This window comes from Lepidochelys kempii, chromosome 2, assembly GCF_965140265.1.
Source record: "Lepidochelys kempii isolate rLepKem1 chromosome 2, rLepKem1.hap2, whole genome shotgun sequence".
In the NCBI taxonomy this organism is placed as follows: Eukaryota; Metazoa; Chordata; order Testudines; family Cheloniidae; genus Lepidochelys; species Lepidochelys kempii.
The window spans coordinates 199,726,075-199,751,961 of NC_133257.1; the positions used below are offsets into that span (position 1 = coordinate 199,726,075).

Sequence of the window (25,887 nt, forward strand, 5' to 3'; positions counted from 1 at the left end):
AAAGACCTGCTGTGTAGTGTTTTTATGGCAAACGGATACTGTGTTCCACCTCAGAGAAAGCTGGCAGCTTTATTGGAGAGAAGTTAGAGACATTTATAATAATTGGACAGAGATGACAGCTGAAGACACAAAAGAGCCAGGAGTATATTACAATAAGTTTGAAGAGTATGTCAACCCACGTTACCCAATGTTTGCTTGCTACAATTTCTATAAACAGAATATGAAGCATAAGTGAACCCACAGGACAGTCCGCAATATAGCTATAGTGTCTGTCTGAGGATCGTGACATGAGTGGGACAGGAGAGTGCTTGGGACAAATTCAGAAAAAGTCTGGGAAAAGCTGATAACTTAGGAAGCTAAGTTTGATATAAATAAAGTAGTAGACCTTGCTAAAACTCATGAAATAGCATTGGCCCAGCTACATTCATATCTAAAGAGGGAGCAGTGTATAGAGTGCTAAAGCCTCACCATGCTTTCAGGAACCCCTAAAGCAAAACAGTATCTCAAGCCACAAGCTAGTAGGCTACAAAGGAATGGATAACTATTGTGCTAGCTGTGTTAATAAATCACTTGAGAGACGGGAGTTATAACCATTTTGTTATGAAGCCTATGGTTGAACAATGTGGCCTGAAGTTAAATAGCACTGTTCTGAAATATTTATTTAGAGCAAATGTCAAGTTTATGTAAGTAGTAGACTTGATAAACTTTATTTGGTTCTGTATGTGATATTACTGCAAATCATGCAGATGGCCTTGCTAGTTCTATTAGCTCTTGAAAAAATTGCTCCTATTTTTTAACCGTGGTGGAGTTCTTTTTGGATGTTGAGGATACCATCAGTAAAACCTCTTTTCCTTTCCTCCATCTGTTCAGTGAGAGAGAGAGACTCTAAGACATATTTACTACTTATGTGTAGCTGATGCCCACAGGTTATACCCATGCAAGCAAAAAAACCATCATATGGTGGCAACATATTTCATTTTTCTATTTTAAAACTTCCTCAAATTCTAAACCAAAACCAGGAATGGTTCAGATTTAAGTCCCATTTATCTTACCACCCCTCCTCCCCAAAATTTTGGGGGCTTTGATCAATTATTCCAGTTTTGGCCCATCTTTCATTATGTTCCAAAATATTTTTCATCTGGCTGGGATAAAATGTTCACAATTCTATATGAATAAAGCAGTGGGCATCACAAAGATAATAATATTTACCCATCTAACTCACTACTACAGACAAGTTTTAACGTATTTCCTTTTGTTGTTGGCATTTATTGCAAAACATCCAAGCAAATGAGAACAGGTTTTCCCTGGCCTGTCTAGCCCTGATCAACTTTGCAGGCCAAGTTCTACATGCCCATCCTCCTAGCAAAGACTAAGGAATATAGGTCATGTGGTGTGATTAGCACCATACACCTTTCCAAGAGAAACTGATCTTGATCTAATTTTCTCCCCAGTGGAAATGTAGAGGCACCATTAAAATATTGAGTCAGGTAATTTTCGGAAACCCATGGACAGGATTTTTTTGTGTGTGTGGTTAAGAATTATATTCATATACTATTTTCAAATGACTTTTCCTTTTACCCAACAGACTAAACTGGTACTAAATTCATATTTAAGCGTAACGTATGCTATGCATAGTAACAAATCCTTGCAACAGTCAGGTTTAAATCTTAGTATCTGTTTAATTTAATATTAATGTAAACAGAGTCCTAATGAGCTCTCCCCTGACATCTAGTGATGAGCTGTGGAAAAAGACTTCAGGAGCAGATCTCATTTGCATGGACACACCCAGCCTGCCTAGGTGCTCTGCTTGCTCAAATGATCACTTGTGGCTGGTGTTGGATCCCCAGTCTCCTTGTTATTTGGGCAGGAGTAATAAAGGGTTATTACCATTATTGTGTGAGCCCAGGGCAGCAGAACTGTACCTGGCATACCACATTGGAGGGACTCACCCTCAACTGAACGGCACTTGCTAGGCAGGGGACATGGGTTCCAAAGCCCAATGAGTTGAGAGAGGATGGGGAGATGTATGTGGTGGTGTGGGCTCTAGGTAAGGGTCTTAGATACCATTTGACCCTTCCTCTCTCCATGGTATAATAAAAGAGCTAATTTAGACTCAAGTGAGAGTCTTGTTACACGCTGCACAGCCTAAATCACCAATATCTAAGGGTATGTCTACCCTACCAAATTAGGTTGAATTTACAGAAGTTGAATTTTTAGAAAGTGATTTTATACACTCGATTGTGTGTGTCCTTACTTAGAACCATTAAAACCATTAAGTCGGTGGAGTGCGTCCACAGTACTGAGGCTAGCGTCGACTTCCAGAGCATTGCACTGTGGGTAGCTATCCCACAGTTCCCGCAGTCTCCACCGCTCATTGAATTCTGGGTTGAGATCCCAATGCCTGATGGGGCAAAAAACATTGTTGAGGGTGGTTCTGGGTATATGTCGTCAGGCTCCCATTCCCTCCCTCCCTCTGTGAAAGCAATGGCAGGCAATCGTTGCATGTCTTTTTTCATGGGTTACCCGTGCAGACGCCATACCATGGCAAGGATGGAACCCGCTCAGCTCACCGTCACCATATGTCTCCTGGGTGCTGGCAGAGATGGGACTGCATTGCTACACAGCAGCAGCTCATTGCCTTGTGGCAGCAGATAGAGCAATACGACTAGTAGCTGTCCTCGTCATCTCCTGGGTGCTCTGGCTGGCCTTGGTCAGGTCGGTCGGGGTGCCTGGGCAGACATGGGTGCTCCTGGCGGACCTTAGTAAGGTCTGTCAGGGCGCCTGCACATAAATGGGAGTGACTCAGGTCAATCTCTTTAAGTTTTGTCTAATGGTGATTCAGTCCTGCCTGGAATATTGGCAGAGAGGGATAGCTCTCCCAGCCAGCAGGACTGTCTGCTGCCAGCCTACCCCTCCCTCCCTCCGTGAAAGCAACGACCGACAATTGTTTTGTGCCTTTTTCCGTGCGGGCGCCATATTGCTGTCAGCAACATCATCCACCCACTGCTTCCGCTGCCACTCTGCTCTCCTGCTCACGCCATACCACAGCAAGAATGGAGCCCGCTCAGATCACCACGCGCATTATCATGCAGTATATGCAGAACCAGAACCTGCAAAAGCAGGCAAGTAGGTGACGGAAGCACGGTGAGGAGAGTGATGAGGACATGGACAGAGACTTCTCTCAAAGTATGGGCCCTGGCAATTTGGCCATCCTGGTGGCAATGGGGCAGGCTCATGCTGTGGAATGCCAATTCTGGGCCTGGGAAACAAGCACAGACTGGTGGGACCGCATAGTGTTGCAGGTCTGGGACGATTCCCAATGGCTGCGAAACTTTCGTATGCGTAAGGGCACTTTCATGGAACTTTGTGACTTGCTTTCCCCTGCCCTGAAGTGCAAGAATACCAAGATGAGAGCAGCCCTCACAGTTCACAAGCGAGTGGCGATAGCCCTCTGGAAGCTTGCAATGCCAGACAGCTACCGGTCAGACGGGAATCAGTTTGGAGTGGGCAAATCTACTGTGGGGGCTGCTGTGTTGCAAGTAGCCAACATGATCACTGAGCTGCTGCTATCAAGAGTAGTGACTCTGGGAAATGTGCAGGTCATAGTGGATGGCTTTGCTGCAATGGGATTCCCTAACTGTGGTGGGGCGATAGATGAAATGCATATCCCTATCTTGGGACCGGACCACCAAGGCAGCCAGTACGTTTACCGCAAGGGGTACTTTTCAATAGTGCTGCAAGCACTGGTGGATCACAAGAGACGTTTCACCAACATCAACGTAGGACGGCCAGGAAAGGTAGATGACGCTTGCATCTTCAGGAACTCTGGTCTGTGGGAACGACTGCAGCAAGGGACTTACTTTCCAGACCAGAAAATAACCATTGGGGATGTTGAAATGCCTATAGTTATCCTTGGAGACTCAGCCTACCCCTTAATGCCATGGCTCACGAAGCTGTACACAGGCACCCTGGACAGTAGTCGGGAACTGTTCAACTTTTGGCTGAGCAAGTGCAGAATGGTGGTAGAATGTGCCTTCGGATGTTTAAAAGCGCGCTGGCACAGTTTACTGACTCGGTTAGACCTCAGCGAAACCAATATTCCCATTGTGGAGCACATAGCAAGCAGTAATAACAATATCGGTGAGAGTAAGGGGGAGATGTTTATGGTGGGGTGGGAGGTTGAGGCAAATCGCCTGGCTGCCGATTAAGCACAGCCAGACACCAAGGCGGTTAGAAGAGCACAGCAGGGCACGCTACGCATCAGAGAAGCTTTGAAAACCAGTTTCATGACTGGCCAGGCTATGGTGTGACAGTTCTGTTTGTTTCCTTGATGAAAACCCGCGCCCTTGGTTCATTCTACTTCCCTGTAAGCCAACCACCCTCCCCTCCCCCCTTCTGTCACCACTTGCAGAGGCAATAAAGTCATTGTTGTTTCACATTCATGCATTCTTTATTCATTCGTCACACAAATGGGGGGATAACTGTCAAGGTAGCCCAAGGGGGTGGGGGAGGAGGGAAGCACCGGGTGGGGTAGGGGAGGAGGGAAGGACAAGGCCACACTGCACTTCAAAATTTATTGAATGCCAGCCTTCTGTTGCTTGGGCAATCCTCTGGGTTGGAGTGGTTGGGTGCACGGAGGCCCCCCCACTGTGTTCTTGGGCTTCTGGGTGAGGAGGCTATGGAACTTGGGAAGGAGGGTGGTTGGTTACAGGGGCTGCAGTGGCGGTCTGTGCTCCTGCTGCCTTTTCTACACCTCAACCATATGCCGGAGCATATCATTTTGATCCTCCAGTAGCCTCAGCATTGCATCCTGCCTCCTCTCATCATGCTGAAGCCACCTCTCCGTTCACTTGTCCCTTCTGTCCTCTCGCTTGTCCCTCCTCTCCTCTCACTCATCCCTCCTGTCTTCGCATTCATTTTGTGCTTTCCTGGACTCTGACATTGTCTGCCTCCATGCATTGTGTTGGGCTCTTTCAGCGTTGGAGGCCTGCATGAGCTCAGAGAACATTTCATCGCAAGTGCGTTTTTTTCAGCTTCTAACCTTTGATAGCCTCTGGGACAGAGATGTTAGGGGGAGTGTTGAAACATTTGCAGATGCGGGAGGGGAAAAAAGGGAGATTAGTCTTTAAAAAGAGACATTTTAGAGAACAATGGGTAGACTCTTTCATGGTGAACCAAGCTGTTAACATTACATAGCAGGTGTGGTTTCTTTACAAGGTCGCATTTTGCCTCTTATATCGAGGGCCTGCCAGTATGGTGTGAGAGATCACACATGCAGGGCTGGCGGGCAACAGAATTTGGCTTGCAGGCAGCCATGGTAAGCCACAGTCTTTTGGCTTCTTTAACCTTCCTAACATGTGGGAATGGTTTCAAACAGCAGCACCCTCATTTCACATACCAAGCACCCTTTGCATTGGCCCTTTAAAATGGTTTGGCCATTTAAAAGGAGGGGCTGCGGTTTTCAAGTTAACGTGCAGCACAAACCCAACTAACCCCCCCCCCCATCCACACACAGACCCAATTCTCTGGGATGATTGCTTCACACCTCCCCCCACTGTGTGGGAAAAGTGGGGATGATTTCTGTTCAGCCACAGGCAAACAGCCCAGCAGGAACGGCCACCTCTGAATGTCCTCTGAATAAAATTCCCCTATTTCAACCAGGTGACCATGAATGATATCACTCTCCTGAGGATAACACAGAGAGATAAAGAATGGATGTTGCTTGAATGCCAGCAAATAATGGGACCATACGCTGCCATGCTTTGTTATGCAATGATTCCAGCCTACGTGCTGCTGGCCTGCCGTGGTAAAGTGTCCTACCATGGAGGATGGAATAAGGCTGCCCTCCGCAGAAACTTTTGCAAAGGCTTTGGGAGTACATCCAGGAGAGCTTCATTGAGATTTCCCTGGAGGATTTCCGCTCCATCCCCATACACATTAGCAGACTTTTCCAGTAGCTGTACTGGCTGCGAATGCATCCCAAGTCTTCAGGGCAAATTAATCATTAAACATGCTTGCTTTTAAACCGTGTATTATATTTACAAACGTACAGTCACCAGAGCTGCCTTTTCTGCCTTCGAGGTCTGGGAGCCCGGGTTGGGAGGGTATTGGCTCCAAGGTGATAAACAGTTCCTGGCTGTTGGGGAGAACAGTTTCTCCGCTTGCCTGGTGTGCGCTATCTTCAACCTCCCCCTCCTCATCATCTTCCTCGTCCCCAAAATCCTCATCCCTGTTGCGTGAGACTCCCCCTTTGCAGGAGTCCACGTACAGGGGTGGGGCAGTGGCAGGGTCACCCCCTAGAATTGTATGCAGCTCATCATAGAAGCGGAATGTCTGGGGCTCTGACCCCGAGTGGGCATTTGCCTCTTGGGTTTTTTGGTAGGCTTACCTTCACTCGGCACTGTTGCGGGTCCCTTTGATAGCCTCTGTCCTTCATGCCCTTGGAGATTTTTTCAAATATTTTGGCATTTCGTCTTTTGGAATGGAGTTCTGATAGCACGGATTCATCTCCCGATGCAGCGATCAGATCCAGTACCTCCTGTTCGGTCCATGCTGGAGCTCTTTTGTGATTCTGGGACTCCATCATGGTCACCTCTGCTGATGAGGTCACCTCTGCTGATGAGCTCACCACACTGGCCAAACAGGAAATGAAATTCAAAAGTTCCCGGGGCTTTTCCTGTCTACCTGGCCAGTACATCTGAGTTGAGAGTGCTGTCCAGAGTGGTCACAATGGAGCACTCTGGGATAGCTCCTGGAGGCCAATACTGTTGAATTGTGTCCACGCTACCCCAAATTCAACCCAGCCAGGTCAATTTCAGTGCTAATCCACTCTTAGGGGAGGAGTACAGAAACTGGATTTAAGAGCCCTTAAAGTCGGGGAAAAAATGGCTTCGTAGTGTGGATGGGTGCAGGGCTAAACTGATCTAACGCTGCTAAATCCGACCTAAACTCGTAGTGTAGACCAGGGCTAAGACAATGGAAATTAGGTACTTAAGTACCTTTTGAAAATCTTTTCCCCTCCCAAATCCCAATCATTATATAGGGTTATAAATATGGATTTGGGATCCTAACTTTAGTCAGCCTTTTAAAGAACCCTTGGTCCTAATAACCAGAGGTGCTCAGGACCCACTACCTCCAACTGTAATTATGGGTGATCAGTCCTCTGAAGATCAGGGCTTTTTCAACTTCATTCAGCTCCCTTGAATTTACACATTATTATGCAGTCTTTAATTACATGATCCTATACTATTGTTTAGTCTGGAGAAGAAAAGACTGAGAGGGGACACGAAAACAGTTTTCAAGCACATACAAGGTTGTTCCAAGAAGGAGAGGGAAAAATTGGTCTTAACCTTTGAGGATAGGACAAGAAGCAATGGGCTTAAATTGCAGCAAGGGAGGTTTAGGTTGGATGTTAGGAAAAATTTCCTGTCAGAGTAGTTAAGCCCTGGAATAAATTGCCAAGGGAGGTTGTGGAATCTCCATCATTTGAGTTTTTTAAGAGCAGGTTAGACAAACACCTGTCAGGAATGGTCTAGATCAGTGGTTCTTAACCTGGGGTGCATGCACCCCCTGGGGTGTGAGATGCCCTTTCTGGGGGTGCGAGACATGCCAGAATTTTTTAGAAGATAAATCATCGAAAACACAAATTAAGCACAGGCATGTAAGTACAACTACTTTGTTTCATCAAACCTCTGTATTTATTAACGTTATACATTTTTTAATGATTACTGTAATATACAAACAAAAATATATCTAGGTTTAAAGAACTAACCTATTTCAATGATTTTTGATAAGGGGTGCGAGAACATATTTTGAGAACCAAAGGGGTGCAGGCTGGAGTAAAGGTTAAGAACCACTGGTTTAGATCATACTTAGTCCTGCCATGAGTGCAGGGGACTGGACTAGATGACCTCTCAAGGTCCCTTCCAGTTCTATGATTCTATTTTTTCCACAGGACCCCTGCCTTTATTCAGTATACAGGAAAGATCTTTCCAAAGGTTCCTCATACAATCTCAATCTCTCTCCCCACCTTCTCCCCAGTTCCTTGTCCCAGCCTCCTTGCCCAACCAGCCCCAGCTTCCTCTCCATCCCATTCCAACACCAAGCTCCCAGTTTCCTTGCCCAGCCAGTCCCAATTTCCACCCAGCCCCCAGTCACAGCCTCCTCCCCCCCAAAAAACTCCCAGTCACAGCTTCTGGATCTCCCGTATATCCCTCCAGTTCCAGTCTCACTAGTCTCCTTTGAGTCAGATGACTTCTTCCTCTACGCTGCCTGGGTGCCAGCAGAGAGGGAGCATAGGGAACACAGAAGAACTGCTCTCTGTTCCAGTGCCTGGGCCCACCCCTGCACAGAGCAGCAATTACAGAAGAAGTCTTAGTGAGCCCCTGTAGCCCCAGATTACGATTATGTACCATCTCTCTGTGGGGATGCTGTATGCACAGTCTGGTCAGTGCTAGGAGTTGTGAGGGGCTGGAGTATGCTCAGTGAGGACAAAAGTTTTGGTCACTTTAGCTGCTAAACTCTAAGTCTAATGAATATGCACAAACTGTGATTTTGCAAAGGTTTATAAATTGGCCAAATTTGGTGGATTTTCACAGGGATGCCAAAGCACTTACCTGACATAAAGGCCATGCCTCCTCCTCCCACCCTCCTTCCCCGTCATTTCAAGTCCTGATCCAAAGCGGGAGGGAACTACAGCTTTCCAAAGACAAGGTGACCAGATTTTTTTTTTTTAACATTGTAAACCAACTCAACATTTCCTAGCTTCGTTCTTGGAAGTGACTAAGTGGTTTGGCTGAAACTTTCCAGAATTCAGGCTGTGGCAGACACCCAGCATGGACAATTTCAGCCCAAATGGTTGCAATTCGGCAAAGTTTTATAAGCAACTGAAAATAGGGTCTTATAGTAGGAAGTGTTGAGCAATCTTCAAAATACATGGTGCTACCAGCCCCACACATAACTGTAATTTATTTATTGGATAGTCAAGAAACCCTTCTTTTAGACAAGGCTGCAAATAAACATACACACTTCTGATACTGTGCACTCTACTTAATGCCTATCACTTAACTAAATAATCTGCTTATGTGCATAAAATCATGTCATCCTGCTCTGACTGTAGCTAATTGCATATGTTGTTAATCCTGTTAATTGCTTATCAGCTAATTGCCTAACTTGTTTTTTTTTTATCATATCAAATTGAGGTCCAGATGCTCAATGCCTCTTATAACTAAACGCCCAGGATACTGTTAAATATTTATAAGATGTTTGCCATTCATCAATCTCTTAAACTGTGCAGTAAAACATAACAGAAAATGTCACTGGGACATATAAAAAAGATGGTTATGACATGAAAATTTTCACAAGAATGAAGAAGGCAGAAAACAATAGCTTAGCAGAAAGCCTTCAACTTTTCATTCCTCTAAATACCTAATACTGGATAACTCCACGCTTCCCTTAGGTGTATATTCTGAGGGTAGTCCTGTGGCCATATCCAAAAACTAAATGCTTTTTATTGCCTTTGGAGCATTATTGTTCCGACATACCTCTTAGAACTGGGGAGTTACATATTAATCTTGTTGTTAAACTCAGACATCTTTCCTTTCTTGTTTGTGACTGCATTTCTAAACAAATGACCCATTGGCCACTGGTCAAACAAGATTGTTTTCTGATGGCCTCATTTACTAATATTCTTGTAGTCAGTGTTTAGGCATGCTGGTTAGACTGACAGAATCTGTAGAGAAGAGGCTTTGGTATTAAATAGGGAAACTGCTTTATGTGAAGGTTCTGGGGCCTGAGATAGAAGAAGTCTCTATATGGTGTGTCTCAGGAGTGTCTAAAGCACAGATTTGATAGAGAAACTGCTCTTTGTGCGAAGGCCTCAGCATCTCAAACTGGGAGAAGCTTTCCTTAATGGATCTCTGGAGCACTAGTCTGGGATGGGTTTCAGAGTAGCAGCCGTGTTAGTCTGTATCCGCAAAAAGAAAAGGAGGACTTGTGGCACCTTAGAGACTAGCAAATTTATTTGAGCATAAGCTTTCGTGAGCTACAGCTCACTTCATCAGATGCATTCCTGAAGTTGATAGATTTCCACTCCACACGGCTAAATTCAGTACCTTGCATAATGAGAGGTTTCAGATGAAGTGAGCTGTAGCTCACAAAAGCTTATGCTCAAATAAATTTGGTAGTCTCTAAGGTGCCACAGGTACTCCTTTTCTTTTAGTCTGGGACGCTTGCTCTTCATGGGAGGAGTGGGCTTCCAGCAGCCTTCCTTCCCACAAAATTGTGCTGGCTCTCATTGGGTGTCCTCAATCATCTTCCCATAAACTCTCTGCAGCCCACATGCTGGTATTTTTGCTTGCTTTCTAAAGTAATTCATGATGAGAACAGTAAATGTAGAGAAGAAATACAAACACTGCATAGGATCAGTATAATAAAGCATGTCTACTGTCTACCTTAGGATAATCCTCAAGTAAAATTTATAAATGGTAACATTGCTTCCATTCAGGCAGCTGGAAGTCACACTTTTTTAGTTGATTAAATCCTTGGTTTTGGATGTTTTCCAAGAGCAATATTCATGATTTCTTAAATATCTTATTACTATTACCTGTATCTGATCATTAGTGTATTGGTATAATTTTTATCAGTAATTTTCATTAATTTGTTTTATATAATTTTTAGGTATGTACCAGACAAATCTTTATAAAACATTGAAAAGCATAAAAAAAAGCAATCTGAATCTCTGAGCCATCTGATTCTCCATTGTCTGAGTTCATCTCTCTTTCAGGATCTTCAATGAAAGAAAGATACAGCTGCTTCTATAAGGAAAGTAAGGGCACACAAAAACATCCTCAAAATCAGTCTCACTTACAGAACATAAGTCAGATTTTGTGTTCCTTTTTGTAGTCATCCTGTTCCTTCTCTTCTCTTCAATACACTGATGTAATCTCGATAAAATAAAATCTGTGATGCTTGGTATAAATGCCTTGTGGTTTTCCTGGCTAGCTGTAAAAATCTTGTGCTGGCAGTTTGTACTTGAACAGGTGACCACTGCTTTTCTTTTTCTAGTCCTAAGTTTCAGTTTGTTTAGAGACATCAGTCTGACAGAATCTACTTGATCTTTGTCTCAAAAAAATCTGTGTGAGTAGGTGTAAGAACATTGGGATTATGGGGGGCTCTAGGCTGCTGAAGTAGCTGCGCCACTACAATCGATCTGTGAAGCAAGGTTCAGCAGGAAGTATCACACAGCAGGGCCTCACAGCACACCTTACAACCCACTGATTGGCCAACACCCAGTATTTAAATCCAGATGCCAGCAAGAGGAGCTGTCTGAGCAACGAGGCAGGCTACCTGCCTATTTCGCATGGCCGCATAGATAAGACATCTGAGTTTAGATCAGAAGATTGAGGGTTCAAGTCCATTTGTGGTTGATTTCTGCTCCAGACTGTGCTTGTGGTAGACTGTGGTTTGTGACCCCAGTTTGTCCTTGACTTTCCGATTTGATTGCTACTTAAAACTTGGTGCCTGACTCCGGCTTCCTGATATCCTGACCTGGCTCAACTCTGACTCTATCTTCCTGCAACTTCATGCCTGACCCTGACTTCCTGGCATTCTGACCTGGCTCGCTCCTGACCCTGAGACACGTCTCCCAATCACAACTTAGCAGCTGACCAGGGCACACTGGGCACACTGGCTGCTTATGGCCTGGCTCTGACACTAGGATATTCATATAGACTATGTAGTGATACATTTCTTAAGGGCATTTCCTACCATAGTATGAGGCCATCCCTTCTTCACAGTGTTGGTAATCCAGTATCTGCTTTATTTTTCAACTCCGTTGAGGTCTGCCTCTCTGAGAAGACCTCTGTTCCTCCCACTGTGTCCTTGACCTCAGAAAGGCCTTTCTCAACAGTAGTACATTTTTTATCTGGGGAGAGAATTGCTTCCTGGAGAGCACCTAGATGCCAATTTACCTTTTCATTGGAACCATTTCCCCTGTTATTTCCTGTCAGTCAACCTGTATCATTTGATTAAGTTAATTGGGAAATACCAAACAGCTTCAAAATCCTCCCTTACACTTTGGCATGTCTGACATGCACCTCTTGGCCCAATGCTCTTTGCTCTTCAAAGTAGCTTGAAGCTTCAGTACTCATCCAAAAGGAAACAAGCCAGTTCTAAGAGCTGATGCAGCACACATCCTTCTCTTGATATCCCTTCTGCCAAAATAGAATAGTCTCTAATTAATAATTGGTATCAAAGATGATGACATAAAACGGGCTCTGCATAGTTTTGTAAGTGTTTGCATAACATGTTAACCATTTTATTAGCATACATTTTTCCTTGGACTTTTTGCCTGCACTTTCAATGGGCCTTCCCCCACATTGATCCAGTCCCATGCCTACACCAGTCTCTTCAAAAATTATGCTGCTATGCAACAATGCATTATTGAAGCTCCATCTTCAAGTTAAACATTTACTTTTATATATAAAAGCAAATCTAACTGGAAGGTTTATTATTTATTTATTTATCTATTTATTTATTATTGGCCCAGATTTACCTCTCCCATTGTGAAAAACCCATGAAAAAATGGGCTCAATAGATGAAATTTCTTTGACCATGAGTTCTCATCCCAGGGGGTCACAACCTGCAGCAGGTCAAGAACAGGGATCAAGGGGTCACAACCACCATGCTCTTCCCATATAATTAAATGGGAGGAGGCTCCTGGCTAGCTGGGAGTGGGCTCTTTGTATGGAACAGGTTGAGAACCTCTGTCTTTGAGGTTTGTCTGGCAGAATTTCTTCTTGAGTGTTCCATCAGGGAGAATGTTTGCACCCCATGGAGTAGACCACCAGACTCATCACAAACCTGCTGAACCTCTAGACAGTTCCATGGGCCAGGGTTTACTGTGCAGAGACCCCTTGCCCCTGCACTGGCTGTGACCTCTGATGCCTCCCCTTCTTTGGCAGTGTGAGTCCACTGACGTTGCATTACCATGATCTTTTCCTTGTGTGATGGCCTCTCAGACCCACAGAGTAGGGGTGTTCCATAGAAAAGATAATACAGCCAGGTTCCCTGATGGTGTTATTTATTTTTTTGTTATGAACCACTGATCTGGAAGGGACGATGTGTCTGCTTTGGCCTGCCAACTGCTTCTCCCTTGGCTGTCCTATTCCTCTCTGTATACAGACAACTGAACCCATGGAGTGCCTTCCATGAGACTAGAGGTGGGGAGCACAGTGCCATGGTGGTAGCTGACACTCCCTGTCTACCTGGAAGATGGGGAAATCTGTTTGCAGCAAGGACCCCCTGTGTGCAATCCAGGAGGCACAATCTAGAACATCATTACTATTATTAGCATCATACCTCTACACGGCGCTTTACAAACATAGAGTAAGACACATTCAGTGCAGATGGTGGACATAATATACTGCCTCTATCCTTAAAATGAAGATGGCACTTTCAGTGACATCCCTAATCTCAGTTAGTTATATCTTTCAAACCTCCTCTCCTTTTGTTTTCAACAAAAATTCATCATGCTTTTTCTTTGCTGAGAAATGAATTCTTTCAAAGCCTCATTAAAAACGTCCTTCCAGTTTTGCTTTGTCTGAATGTGGCAGGGGAAGCATTTTTTTTCCAGTTTAAAAATGTTGTAGACAACTGGGCTTCATTCTTATCTCACCCACGCTGGTGTTAATCTGGAGTAATTTCAGGGTAGCCAATGGAATTATACTGATGTAAAATCAACGTAAGAATGACCAGAACCGGGTCCTTGTTTTGATCGTGGTTACTTTAGAAATTACATTTTTTTCAGTCAGATTTGACATGTATTTTTATTTGGTGTTAAATGCAGTCTAATGTCTTTGCCATGTTCGAAGAAATGTGTTTGAAGTTACAAAGACTTAAAAACTGCATTCGTACTGTGCACAAATACATCTTTCCCCTTAACTTCAGAAAGTTATACCAGGGCCAATGCCCAGAATATTTATACTAACAGAGATTTGAAAGACCACATTCTCATGGCAGCAAGAGCAGCAGTTTATAACATTTTAAAGCCAGTGGTATGATAATTATATTGCATATTTATAAATGAATCATGGGATGAATAAATTATGGGAGTTAGAGTAATTTACAGCTTCAGGGTTAGGAATTGATGACTGCTTTAAAAGAAGTAGCCTTAATGTGTAGGTCTCTTTTAGGCCTGTTCCTTTGCCCAGTAAATTTAGTAGCAAAACTCTCCTTGTCTTCAATGAAAACAACATTGGACCCTTGCCCAATTTTGAAAGTTAAAAGTGTTTGATTCTGGTCAGTAAATGGATGGTGACTGCTTAAGAACATCACCATTTCTAGGTTTGTTGCTGGTAGCATTGGCTTTGCTTAATGATATCATATATATTTAAATTAGACTGAAAGATTTCAGGGGAAATGCTGGCCTTATGAAATCAATGGTAAACCTCCCATGGACTTCAATGAAGCTACATTTTCACCCTTTGTGTACCAAAGGCCTTTCTGGTGTTCTGCAATGTTATATATTTGATTCCTGCTGCTGTTTTCTCAGTCCCTGGAACTTTAGTGAATACAGAGATACCAAATGCATACACAAAACCCTGCAGCATACCACCGAAGATTGTGCCTTCGTTAAATATCACAAGATAAGCCATGTTGGGCCGGGTCAGTATTAGATAGGAAACTTCCAAGGAAAAAGCCAGTCCATGACACACGTAACTTTTGTGTATCTTACTATGGATGCTATTTCATCTCATACAGAACCTTTTCCTGCACATCTGTTTGCATACCTTTGTCACCTTTGTTTCACAACAATACTTTACATTTGCTCTATAGAGCAATTTTATCTGGGGCTCCTAGAGTGCTTTTACAAACATTGGTGTATTGATTTTGATATTTTTATCTTTTGTTTAAAAAAGTATGAAAAACCCTGTGTTAATTTAGCAGGCTGAGATCTTAATCACACAGTAGTTAAGTAATTCAGACTTAAGACAACCACAGATGCAAGTATGTAGCATTTTGTATTATTGTGGATATTTTGTGTAATCGTATAATAATTATTTAAAAAGAGAATCCCAGCAGAGAATGTTCCTATGATGATAGTATTACAGTGCCTAGGAGCCAAAGTCATGGCAAGGACCTCACTGTTCTAGGTTCTGTACAAACAGACTAAAAGACAGTCCCTGCTGCAGAGAGCTTACAATCTAAGTATAAGGCAAGAAACCATAGATGGAGACGGGCAGGCAGACAGACAGAGGAGTACAAGGAAACAATGAGACAATCTTGGCCAGCATGATAGGTTGTGGACAGATCGGCAGCCTTGCCACTGTCAAGTTTGGTTTTTTGTAAGCTTTATGGGAAAGGAAAGTTTTCAAAGAGGGATTTTAAGGATGATGAGTTAGTTTTGCAGATATTCATTTTCGCTTCAATTAACTATATTATTCAGTACTGGGTGAAATTCACTGCAGTGTAAAGAGCCCACACAAGCCCCATCTTAATAGTTCAAGTGTGGCTTAAGTGGTGTGTAAGGTCTATGCAGCCTCAGTGCATGGGTTGAATTTCACCCTATTGTGAATAAGCATCATCCGATTATTAAGTTGTGGGGAGAACATTTTTCTGGACAGTAGTCAGAGTCTCTGTATTTATAAGCATATCTGTGGTGCTCATCACCATAACATCTGAGCATGTTACAAAATGAGTACTGTTTAGGCTAGGACAACTTCTGACTACTCCCCAGGCTGGCTGCCAGAGAGGGAAGGGGGCAATACAGAGAGATGCCAGGGATACGAGGTGGTGCTGCCAGCAGCGAGATGAGCTGTGCCTCGCAAGTGGGGTAGGGTAGAGAAAGAGGTAGATGACGGGGAGGGGAGTGGGTTGCAAGTCAGTGGGGAATAGGTGCTCCTGCTTTGTTTTTCTCAGATCAAAGATTTGCAGTGTTCCAAGAGCACTGCAACTTTTTCATTCCATAATATGTGGGCAGGAAGTGGGGCTGGTGAGGATTTGCAGTAGACTATCCTGAAATTCTGCCCTGGCCAGTGCATTAAGGTGTAGAGATGCTACCTGCAGTCTTATCTTTGACACAAATCCTGGCAGCACACTGGGAGGAATATGCTGTGGAGAGCAACTTTGCTGCTTTTCTGAACAGAACAACATGTTTCCCTACTACTGCCCGCTGGTGCTGTTACTGATGGCAGAATATACACAACCTTGCTTGGGGAGGGGGCAGGTGGGAGTGATTACACACCCCTCAGCTGATGATATGCAAGCTAGCATATTAGCCAGCTATCTCTCTTTGGGATTACTTGAGTGCTATGGAGGGGTTTTGTCCTGCTTGTGTAAACAGGAGATCTTTTGCACTTCCTTATCTCCGCCCCCCACCCACCCCACCATCTTGTCCCAAGACAGGGCAGGATTTACTCTCACTTGGTTTTGTGTGTAACATTCATCGCAGGGCATCAAATGTTGAATTATTTTGTGGCAGGTTTTTTAAGTCATGGAATAATGCACATGACACACCAAGAATTGCACATCAGAAACCATGGCCTGGCTTTGTTCATTGCTGTATTACTTTACTGCCTCACTAGAAGTCTTTCTGTCAGGGGGCTAGGGAATTCCTTTCACTGATGGGCAAATGCCTTGCTCCCAGAAAATGGCCCAGTGGAAATGATGCACTTTAATTTAACATGTGCTTTTAATTTTGTACGAAATGTGTTGTAAATTTAATCCATTTAAGATGATAAAAATCTTCCTATAGCATTCTGTAAAGAAAAAAAAAGGGCATGCCCAATGTCTAAACACAAGTAAAGGTGCATAACCATAAACAGTATCACTTAACAAGAGCAGAAGTGTCCTTTTCCTATTTAAGGAACTAATCCTACAACTCTTGCTCATGTGAGTAGTTATTATTCACGCAAGAGTCGTTTTGACTTCTGTGAGACTAGTTGGGCAGTAAAGGTTGCAGTATCGGGCTTAATAGCAGTAAAGTATCTTCAATATAGGGCAGAAATATGCTTAGTTCAGGCAAGTACTATGGTGTTTTAAAAAGAATGAATCCTGGAAATTCATAGATCTGTCAGCAGGAGCTCGGGGAGAGAAATAACCCTATTTCACTGATGCACTAACAGACACTTTGCAGACAATGCAGCAGTAGATGTTGTGATGGGTTCCTCACAAGGGATGCTGCCTGGAATTTGGGAATGACTGAGCCCCTGATCCATCAGCCTGGGCTCCCTTTACACTGTACTGCTGTGCCCAGCCTGCTAAGCCCTCTCCCAGGCTCCAGTCTGCACTTACAACAGCACACATATAGGTCGGGGCACACACAGCTGCAGTTATATGCAGATGCTGTAGTCAGCTCCGCATGGGGAGGCTTCAACGACGGAGCTTCCTGGCTACTCAGGTACGCACTCCCCTCTGGAGTGTAAACACAAAATTATACTGGTTTGCACTCCACAGGGAACTGTACAGCATAAGCTCATGAAATTCACCCCCTCTCTCAATGTGGAGAGGAAATATAAAACAACTTTCTGCCCTGAGTTATGATTTGAACACACACTGGTTTTAGACAAAGCAAAAACAAGTTTATTAACTACAAAAGGTAGATTTTAAGTTATTATAAGGGATATCAAACAGATCAAAGCAGACTACCTAACAAATAAACAAAACATGCAAACTCAGATTAATATACTAAAGGGATTGGATATGAATAGCAGATCCTCACCCTAAGTGATGATACCAGCAGGCTGCAGATTCTTACAGCTTAATTTACACTAATTTACAGCTTAAAATCCCCAGGTGTTCTATTCACAGGCTAAAAATCCCTTTAGCCTGGGTCCAGCACTTCCCCCAGTTCAGTCTCCCTGTTCCTTAGGTGTTTCCAAGAGTCTTTTTGGGTGGGGAGTCAGTGAAGAACTCTGATGATGTCACTCCCCGCCTTATATAGCTTTTGCATATGGCGGGAACCCTTTGTTTCAAAACTTGGTTCCCACACCAGTCATTGGAAAAACACTGGTATCCCAAGATGGAGTCCAGCACCAGGTGACCTGCTCACATGTCTCTGTAGTGTTACAGCAGCCATGAGTCGGAGGCTGTTTGTAGTGTCCTCAGGAAGACTCCCCAGGTTCTGGAAGAAAAGCTTCTTCTAAGACCTGTTATTTTCTTAATGATTCATTAACCTGAATGGGCCCTTCCCAGCCAGCCATTTATACTGATTGCCTTTTGCCTAGTGGGTATTCCTTAGGTGTAAACACATTTGTAATACTGATATATAGGGCTTGGCTACACTTGTGAGTTACAGTGCATTAAAGGAGCTTGGGACGCACTAGCTCACTACCCGTCCACACTGGCAAGGCACGTACAGCGCTCCTGGTACTCCACCTTGGCGAGTGAAATAATGTTTTGTGCACCCCCGCTGCAGCGCCGTGGCACCAGTGTGGATGCCCTGGTCCGTTAGTGCACTCTGATTGGCCTCCAGAAGTGTCCCACAATGTCTGTTCTAGCCACTCTGGTCATCACTTTGAACTCTACTGCCCTTCCCTCAGGTGACCAACCGTCAGACCTACCCTTTAAATTCTCTGGGAATTTTGAAAATCCCCTTCCTGTTTGCTCAGCTGGGCATGGAGTGCTCTCAGGGAATCTTTCCACATTACCATGCCTCCATGCGCCAGGTGATCCCCAGTATGGAGCAGTGGCCAGGTGCTGGACCTCATCAGTGTCTGGGGGGAGGAAGCTGTCCAGTCCCAGCTGCGCTCCAGCTGTAGGACTTACGATCCCTTTGGGCAGATATCAAGGGACATGATGGAAAGGGGCCATGACCGGGATGCACTGCAGCGCAGGGTTAAAGTGAAGAAGCTGTGGAATGCCTACTGCAAAGCCCACGATGAAAACAGCCACTCCAGTGCTGCCCCTGCACTTGCTGTTTCTACAAAGAGCTGGATGCGATACTTGGGGGCAACCCCACCTCCACTCCAAGTACTACCATGGACACTTCAGAGCCCAGTTCAACAAGGCAGGAGGAGCAAAGCGGGAGCGAGGGTGCCGAGGCGGAGGAAGACACCCTGCCATCCCTAGATGCATGCAGCCAGGAGCTGTTCTCAAGCCAGGAAGAAGGTAGCCAGTCGCGGCGGCCAGTGCTTGGAGAAGGACAAACACCAGAGGAGGTTCCCGGTAAGCGGTTTTTATTTTGGGAAGGAAGTTATACGGTGCGGGTTCTGGGGGCGAGGATGGTTATGGCTGCATGCATGCCTAGATTTGGAATAGGGCGTTGATGTGCGCTCTCAATCGTGTGAATCGGCCTCAGTGATCTCTTCAAAGGTCTCATCCAGAACTTGGGCAATGCGCTTGCGCAGGTTTCTCGGAAGAGCCACTGTGTTCCTTGTCCTAGTAAGGCCACTGTGGTCCTTGTCCACGCCACTGTGCCCTGAGGGGCAGGGGGACCATTGCTGCACACAGGCAAGCTGCATATGTGCCAGGGCGGAAGCCACATTTTAGTAGAAGACCCTCCCTTGCTTCTGAGGTCACCCTCAGCAGTGAGATATCTTTCAGGATGAACTCCTGTGGAAAATGTGGGGACAGTGTTCAGTATAGGGGCCCCCTGCCACTGTTGGCTCTCCCCAAGGCACAGAAACCCAGAGGACAGTACAGCCGTGAAACAATCAGTCATGCTTGACCCTGTGCTTACTCACCATTTTGGGGCTCCCATGGGTTACGTGCGCTTGCTTTGGGATGGGCAAATTATGCTATTGTGTAGACTGTTCTTGCCCTTAAGTACGGGGCAATCATTGCTCTGTCTGGTGTGAAAAATGCTGCCTCTGTTTAGTGTTGCATTTTGCCTTTACAGATGCAACCTTGAGATCTCAACCATCCGTGTTATCACCGGCCGAAAGACTCCAAAGAATCAGAAAGAGGCCACGTAGAAGCAAGGAAGACATGTTGCATGAAGTCATGCAGAATTCAAGTAATGAAAATCGAAAAGTGCAGGAGTGGCGGGACAGTGAAAGGAGGATCTGCCAGCAGAATGAGGAGCCCCAGCACAAAAGCGCGGTGCTCCAGCATCAAAGCACAGATCGGCTGATAAGCATAATGGAGCGCCAAGCGCACTCTATCCAGGCACTCGTAGCACTACCGTCCCCACCCCACCCCACCCCCCTGCAGTCCTTGTCCCAAAACTCTTTCCCTTGTGCCCCCATGTCACCTCCAACCCACTTTCCCCAACATCCGGGTTCTTTCTGCCACCAGCTGCTTCCAACACCTGTAGCTTCACCACCCAGCCCTGAAAACTATGACCCATACCCACTGCACTCAACCTCCATCAGCATGCAGTATAGCCATCCTGAAGTGCAGCACTCATTGCACAGCACTCCAGACAGGAAGGCTGAGTATGATAACAGGACATACACAGATCTGTGATTGTACCATTCCCCCCCCTTTCTGTTTCCCAAGCAGTTGTGTTTCTTTTTAATAAATGGATTTTTTGGCTTTGAAAACATTCTTTATTATTGCATAACGGAAAAGATACCTTAGCCCGGGAAAGCAACAGGCACTGCAAGTCATTGTAGCGCAAACAGATTCCTACTAACATTGGAACCACTGCACTTCATTCCCGTGCAGGGCACCAGACATTACTGGTGGCTTTCAGCCTCAGATTGCTTCCTCAAGGCATCCCTAATCCTTGCAGCCCCGCCCTGGGCCCCTCTAATATCCCTGCTCTCTGGCTGTTCAAATTCAGCCTCCAGGTGTTGAACGTCCGAGTTCCATACCTGAGTGAATCGTTCACCCTTCCCTTCACAAATGTTATGGAGGGTACAGCACGTGGCTATAACCGTGGGGATGCTGTTATTGGCCAGGTCCAGCTTCCCATATGGAGAGCACCAGCAGCCCTTTAAACGGCCTAAAGCACACTCCATAGTCATTCTGCACCGGCTCAGCCTGTTGTTGAACGGCTCCTTGCTGTCAAGGCTCCCTGTGTAGGGTTTCATGAGCCATGGTATAAAAGGGTAAGCGGGGTCTTCCAGAATCACAGTGGGCATTTTGACTTCCCCTATGGTGATCTTCTGGTCTGATCTGGGAGAAAAGTCCCAGCTTGCAGCTTCCTGAACATGATTCCAACGGTCGACTTTCCCATCCAAACTGGTTAGCGACTGATCAGTAGCTGTCTGGAGTTGCCAGCTTCCAAATTGCAAAAGCCACGTGCTTCTCCACTGGCAGGGCAGCTCTCAATCTCATGTCCTTGCACCTCAGGGTGGGGGCGAGCTCCTCACGCAGTCCCATGAAAGTGGTTTTTCTCATCCGAAAGTTCTGCAGCCACTGCTCGTCATCCCAGACTTGCAAGATGATGTGATCCCACCACTCAGTGCTTGTTTCCCGAGCCCCAAAGCGCCGTTCCACGGTGGTGAGCATGTCCGTGAATGCCACAAGCAATTTCGTGTCGTATACGTTACTGGCGTCGATACCATCATTGGAATCCTCACTGTCACTTTGGATCTTAAGGAGTAACTCGACTGCCAAACATGATGCACTGGCGAGACTCGTCAGCATATTCCTCAGCAGTTCGGGATCCATTCCTGCAGACCGAAAGGGAAGACAGAGCGCGCAGTAGAAAAATGTTAAAAGATGGCGCTAAATGTGTACAGAAGCACAGGGATTGCTGGGATGTGAACCAATGCATCACGGGACATTGGGACAGGACCCAGAATACCCTGCCCCTCCCACCTCCTTCCCACAAGCCATAGCGCCAGAATTGGAAGAGGTGCTCTGTGGGATAGCTGCCCATAATGCACTGCTCCCAATGCCACTGCAAGTGCCACAAATGTGGACACGCCAGTGCGCTGTCAGCTGTCAGTGTGGACAGACTGCAGCGCTTTCCCTACTGCGCTCTCCGAACGCAGGTTTAATTCAAAGCGCTCTACATCTGCAAGTGTAGCTATGCCCACAGTCTATATTTCTAACTTCAGATACAAAAATGATACATGCATACAAATAGGATAACCATATTCAGTAAATCATAACCTTTCCAATGATATCTCATGACCTATAGTGCACAAAATACATCAGAATTATTCCATAATCATAATCATCATAACATTTCTATGAAGAATATGGGGTGCAGTGTCACATGTCATTCTGCATTGTTTTTTGTCTGATGTTAAATGATGCTTTCTAGTGTATAGCTAAATCATGTGGCATGCAAACAATATTGAAAAATGTCGTGTAGCCAGCATTTAAACTTTGCATCAAGGAAAGGATCAAATTGCTGTAACACAATGACTTTTCTTGTCCATGTCATCCCAGACAGGCTAATTATTAACAATCATAAGAACATATAATGGCCACTGGGTCACACCAAAGGTCTATTTAGCCTAATATCTTGTCTTCCGACAGTGGCCAATGCCAGGTGCCCTAGAGGGAATGAACAGAACAGGTCATCATCAAGTGATCCATCCCCTGTCGCCCATTCCCAGCTTCTGGCAAACAGAGGCTAGGGACACCATCCCGGCCCATCCTAGCTAATAGCCGTTGATGGACCTATCCTCCATGGATTTATCTAGTTCTTTTTGAAACCCGGTTATAGTCTTGGCCTTCACAACATCCTCTGGCAAAGAGTTCCCCAGCCTGCGCATTGTGTGAAGAAAGACTTCCTTTTGTTTATTTTAAACCTGCTGCCTATTCATTTTCATTTGGTGGCCCCTAGTTCTTGTGTTATGAGAAGGGGTAAATAACACTTCCTTATTCACTTTCTCCCCACCAGTCATCATTTTCTAGACCTCTAGGCATATTCCCCCTTAGTCATCTTTCTTCTGAGCTGAAAAGTCTCAGTCTTATTAATATCTCCTCATATGGAAGCTAATAATTTTTGTTGCCCTTTTCTGAACTTTTCCAATTCGAATACATCTTTTTTGAGATGGGGTGATCACATCTGCACACAGTATTCAAGATGTGGGCGTACCATATATTTATATAGAAGCAATATGATATTTTCTGTCCTATTATCTATACCAGCGTTTCTCAAACGTTGTTGCACCGCAACCCCTTCTGACAACAAAAATTACTACACGACTCCAGGAAGGGGGACCAAAGCCTGAGCCCCGTTGCCCCGAGCAGGAGGGCCAAAGCCCAACCCCTGCCCACCTGTGGGGCGCGGGGGCGAAGCTCAAGGGCTTAAGCCCTGGGCAGAGGGACTGTAACCTGAGCCCTGCCACCTGGGGCTGAAGCCTTTGGGCTTCAGCTTCAGCCCTGGACAGTGGGGCTCAGATTTTGGCTTCAGCCCTGGGCCCCAGCAAGTCTAACACCAGCCCTGGCAACCCCATTAAAACAGGGCCATGACTCACTTTGGGGTCCTGACCCACAGTTTGAGAACCACTGATCTATCCCTTTCTTAATGATTCCCAACATTCTGTTTGCTTTTTTGACTGATGCTGCACATTGAGTGGATGTTTTCAGAGCTAGCCCCAACAAATAGTGCTTCTTTTTTTCCAAGGACTGTAGAAACATTAATGAATCCTCGCAACATCCATTTGAAGCAGGTTTTATTGACCTTGGTTGACAGATAACTTCCCTGCCTCAGTTTGCTTATATGATTTTCCCAAGACCTCATTGGTAGTCAGTGGCAGAGCTCAGATGAAAGCTCACTAAAGGATTCCTGGCCCCTAACCCTGTGATCAGACCACTGGACCATGTAGCTGCCTTGGTCAAAGCATATTAAGACCTAGATGTAAGGCAGGACCAGAAGCTCTTTTCATTTGCCAATTCCATTGCATCATCTTTTCTATTGATTTGTGCTACAAACAGGAAGAAATAAACCAATAATTTTAAACATCTCTGCCTGCCTCCTCCCCCCCACCATTTTTTTATCAGTAGAATTTTTTCCCATTCACTTTGTTTATTAGGGCAATACTTTGTGTGCTATTGTCCGGGAGGCTGGTTGCAGGATTAAGATATAAAACTGAGAATTATGAGACCCGAGTTTTAATCTCACGTCTACCTGATTTTACAAACACTAGTCACTAGGGGCTCAACCCTGCAAACACATAACCAAGTAGTCCCATTGCATGAATATTCTCAGATGTAAAATAATGCTAATCTTAGAAGTGTGTAGGTATATTGAGGCTAAATTTATTAAAGATTGAAAGGCACTCTGTGATCCTTGGATAGAAGGCTGTATATAAGTGCAAAGTAATAGTAAATCTCTGGAAATGGATGCATGCATTGGTTCCATGTTCTAACTAGCATCAGCCAAAGGTCAACAGTCCAACATAAGCAGCCAAGCATTTTTGATGCTTGTTCAAACACCCTTTGGTTTAGCTAGACATTGGGATGGTAATCTTTTGAGAATGATTTTATTTAATTTCCAGTTGTCCTTGGTTCCAATCATGGCCCAAATAGCTTTGTCTGGGTACTTTCATATTTCCACTTCTGGTTGTAGCCAGAATCATAGACTCCCATCCTGCAACAATTACCCGCTGTGAGTTATCCATGCTCATGTAAGAAGTCTATTTGAACCCAGTGGGATTACGCGAGTAGAGCTGAGTGAAATTTTTTGGACAAATGGTTTATTCACTGAGAAATGAAGTTTCAGTCAACCTGAAACCAGTCACAAATTCAGCTGATTGTTTTGGCCAATATTTTTTTTTTTTTCGGAACTTAGGTGCCATTCACAAAATGGCTGGAGTAGAAGGCCATGGTAGTGCTACCACCAGCCTTATAACCTTTATCCCAGTGATGAGGGTACTCTCCTGGGATGTGGGAGACCCAAGTTCAATTCCCCCCTCTGTCTGTTGTGGAACAGGGTCTCCCGCATTGCAGTGGAGTGCCCTGGCCCCTGGATTATAGAGTCATTTTCACTCTGTCTGGTCCCGTGACTATTCAAGTATTTTATACAATACGGCACAGCTTCAAGAGGAGAGATTGAGAGAGCCCCACCCCAGAATAGCCCATAACCAGGAAGCAGCACTAACACCACCATCTCCTTTTCCTCCAGCCATTTTGGGAATCTAGGCTTTTGTTTCCTCTGCTTTTATGTTAACAAGTGTTAGGAAATGAAATTAAACAGTTCATTTTGGGTTGCTTAATTTGACCCGAAACAAAGCTTTTGTCACCTCTTTCAATTCACTGACATTTTAATTTTTCTCATTCGGTTTGGGTCAAACCATTTTTTTCACCAATTTATTAGAACTGCCAGCAAACCAAAAATCAGTTCTTCACTTAGCTCTATATATGAATGAGAAACGATTATGTATGTGAGTAAAGCTTTTAGGATTAGACCCATAGTTTGTTGAATGCTAAAGAGTCCTTAGATTAATAATGCTAAATAATGACTGACATTTATCTAACTATGAGCATATGCTTAGTTTGAGTATAGTTTCATTTCTATACTCAATGATTTAATGATTTAATTGGGGATTGGTCCTGCTTTTGAGCAGGGGGTCAGACTAGATGACCTCCTGAGGTCCCTTCCAACCCTGATATTCTATGATTCTGTGATTCTGTGATTCATTCCTGATATAGGAAAAGCAAAATAATATTGCAACATCAGTGTTTAAGCTACCCCTTGCCAAGCAGCATTTTGCTGATGGCTTCTACTTACATATGATTATATGGACTGTTTAAACCTGTAATGGACCGGTAGCTTTAAATAAAAAAGTCTACAGCTAGAAAATTTTGGAGCAAATATGTCTAAGATATAATGCTAACTTAAATAAAAACTAATGTAGAATATATGCTATTTGTATGTCATTTCAAAATATGAAACCATTGTTTCATTCCAGTTATATCCAGTATGCAGTAAACAGATCTCATGGTGTGATTTATGGGACCAAGAGTTCTACAAGAATTTTAAAATTCACATTTTGCTATGTCTATTGCATTTGTATAAAATGGTACAAAAATTCAGAT

General features: G+C 44.6%; 1 protein-coding gene across 11 annotated transcripts in view; it reads left to right on the forward strand.

Annotated features, from left to right (window-relative positions):
• The window catches only part of THRB (thyroid hormone receptor beta), a 296,012-nt gene that overhangs the window by 132,358 nt on the left and 137,767 nt on the right, over nt 1-25,887 (forward strand). The gene's annotated exons all lie outside the window — the stretch shown is intronic.